The sequence below is a fragment of the Heterocephalus glaber genome, unplaced genomic scaffold, assembly GCF_053883595.1.
Source record: "Heterocephalus glaber isolate CG9 unplaced genomic scaffold, H.glaber_assembly_v1.0 deba00001795, whole genome shotgun sequence".
Classification (NCBI taxonomy): domain Eukaryota; kingdom Metazoa; phylum Chordata; class Mammalia; order Rodentia; family Bathyergidae; genus Heterocephalus; species Heterocephalus glaber.
In genome coordinates, this window is record NW_028258476.1 from 2939299 (window position 1) to 2942469 (window position 3171).

Below are 3171 nucleotides of genomic sequence, written 5' to 3' on the forward strand. Positions count from 1 at the left end.
GGAGCAATAAAAGCTTTGCTTGGAAATCAGTGTCCGAGGAGAATATATGGACTCAGTGGGAACGGGTGGGCAGGACCAGACTGGAAGTCCTCAAAAGCTGAGCAGTGGGATTTAGATAATGGGAGCCTGAGCAGTTGTGTAAGGAGGGGCCAGGGTCCGGGTGACCAGCCTTGCGCTTTGGGAAACCATCTGGGGGCAGAGGGGATGGGCCGTTAGTGCACCCTGAGCCCGGGGTAGGGAAGTGAGAACAGCAACACCTCAGACCCCGGCCGCGGAGCCAGCGAGAAGGATGCAGAGCAGGTAGAGTCTCGGTGTTAGCGACGGAGGGAAAGATGGTGTGGGCAACCGGCATCACAGGCGTCGGGCAGGGAGCCACCGTGCGCGGGGACACTGAGGGCCAGGTGTTGTGCGTGCTGAGTCGGAGAAGGGGACCAGACCAGGGGCGACGATCCAGGCTGGAGAACTGTCAACACCTGTCACGCGCCAGCGATGAGCAAGGCCGGGAGGCTGTCCACAAGGAAGGCTTCCGGAGAGGGAAGTGGCGGCTCTGGTTTTCACTAATGAAGCCTGACGATGGATGCGGGCCTTGGTCCTGACTCGGAGCTGCTCATGACTCAGCGGTCCAGATCCTGTGGCCCCTGACTGCTCCCCTCTGAGACCTGGCCGTGCCCCATCGATCTGCATTGTTTTGTCCCTGGGAGCCCAGGAGTCTGAGGGGGTCTCCCTTGCCTCCCCTGTCCATCCCGGGGGCTGTTTTTTCTGAGGATGGGTCTGGAACCCAAGTCCTAAGCCAAGCTTATTTCTATAGAAATAGCTTGTTGCTATAGAAACAGTGGGATTTGAAAGAATGACAGGTGATCACCGCACTGCTCACCTCTGGGAAGACTGTGTTTTAAATTTGCAGTCCTGGGCATTGACCCTAGGGCCTTCCAACTGAGCTGCCTCCCCAAGCCCCTTTCCTGTTTTTTATTTTGACCCAGGATCTCATTAAGTAACCAAGTTGCCCAGGCTGGGCTGGGACTTCCTGTCCTCCTGCCTTGGCCTCCCAGAGGCTGGGGTTGCAGGCCTGCACCAGCAGCCCAGGCTGCTGAGGCTATTTTTGTCTGTTTCCCTCTGGTCCTACCCATGCAGAGGGGTACATTTGCTCTGTGATGATGTTCACTCTGTGCCCACTCTTGGCCTGTGCCTGCTCCTGACCCGGCATCCATGCAGCAGGGCCGTGGGCACGGAGGGCAGGAAGGGCCCCTGCGGCTGGGATGGCAGCACTGAATCTGTGCTCCCTCCCACAGGGGCCCTCAGTGGTGGAGACCCGAGCCCGGTGATTCATGTACCCCTTCCTGGTGCCCGGGGGAGTCCCTCCTGCCTGCCTCCCGGAGGCACCTTGGGTCCCACAGGCCTGCGCCAGGAACCCCATTTGAGCTCCACACCTTCCCGCAGCCTCTTGCTGGCAATTTCTTCACCGGTTCTGCCTGGTCTGTCATCATTCCTCGCCTCGGGCTGGGCTGTTGGGACACTGGGCCCTTTCCTGTAAACATGACCAAGTTCTGCTCCCCCAGGTTGCCCCACGTCCTTCAGGCTGATGACAGATTCTGCCATTTCTGTGAGCTGTTTACCCGGTTCTTGGCCCTCACATCTCCTACACCAGCTTAGCCTGGCTCCTGTTCTCTCGAGAGCCCCCAGGGCTGTCCGTCTGTGGGGACGGCATTGGCATGGCCTGGTGACAGGTCACAGTCTCACTGGTCAGCTGCACAGGCTGCTGGCCGGAAGCCATCCCTCATGACCGCCTTTAGTATCTGCCAGTGAGCCCAGGAAAAGACTGGGTAATGCCCTGTGGATAATTAGACCTCCAATGCCCATTTTATAAGGTTGCCGGGACTGTCACCTGAATCAGTAGATGTAAGCACACTTTGAAAATACTATGCTTTGCTTAGGCTTAGGTGGTGTCTGCCGAGTCCGACATGCAGTGCCTAGTGAATAACAGTTACGAACTGAGGGCAGATTATCGGTTGAAAACGAGCCATGTTACATGGCAGGAAGGCGCTTGTTTTCCTGTCTAGAGGTTACACTGCATTTGATTGATGGATTTCTATTCTACCTTCTTCTAAAAGTGATTTAAGATGGCTGAGAGTGATACAGGGAATTTCCACATTAGAAAAGGGATGGGCCGGGAATTTAGCTCAGTGGCTCCACCACCTGCCTCGCAAGCTCAAGGTCAGAGTTTGATCCCCGGTACCAAAAAAAAGAAAAGAGAAAGATCAAAAGTCCATTTCGCTGCATTTATTCCCTCAATAAATCCTAACACCACTTGGTTAGGGCCAGGTCCTGGGAGTGTGGAAATAAATGTAGCTTCCCTTCTAAAAGGACTCCCGGTCCCAAAGGCAGGTAGTAAATAGGTGAATCATAATACAGCAGGGCCGATGTTGTGATGGACAAGGAGAGAAGAACTAACTGTGTAGATGGGGTGGAGGATGGAGAATCAAAGGTGGACTTTGGTCTCTTGACACCTGAGCTGGGTCAGGAAGGGTAGGGAGCCTGCTACCAGGATGAAGAGGCATCTGGGGAGGGACAGGAAGCGAATGCTGTCACACACATGGTAAGTCACCTAAGTCTGGATTCCAGGCAGGTGTGTGTCCCTCCCTGGGCCTCTGTTTCCTCATTTGTACAATGGCAATTGAATAGTACCTACTCATAAGATCACTGTGCGAGTTAACTGAATTGATGCAAGAAAAGCACTTGGAACAGTTCCTGACACATGGCACCTGGCCATGAGTGTTAGCTGTTATTTTGCTACTGCCTGCTGTTGTGATGAACTGTCTTTGCAGTTCTGAGTATGCTGGACAAGGTGCTGTGTCCAGGGGAGGCAGAGAGGCACCATCCAGCCAAGGAGGATGTACAGTTGAGCTAGAGAATCAGGCATAGATTGGAGCAGTTACTATGGTTCTCTTGATACTGCATTTCATACAAAAATGTGTAAAATTTTATTAAAATATAATACATGTTTTGGAAAGTGCAAAAGTCTTACATATTTTACATCAATTATCCTTCCTCACAAGTTGGACATTTTACGGTGGAAGCATTTAAAAATGTTAAAACTGTAATTGTGGTAAAATATGCATAACATCAGACTTACTGTCCTTACCGTTGTAAGTTGACATTTCAGCGGTGCTAAGG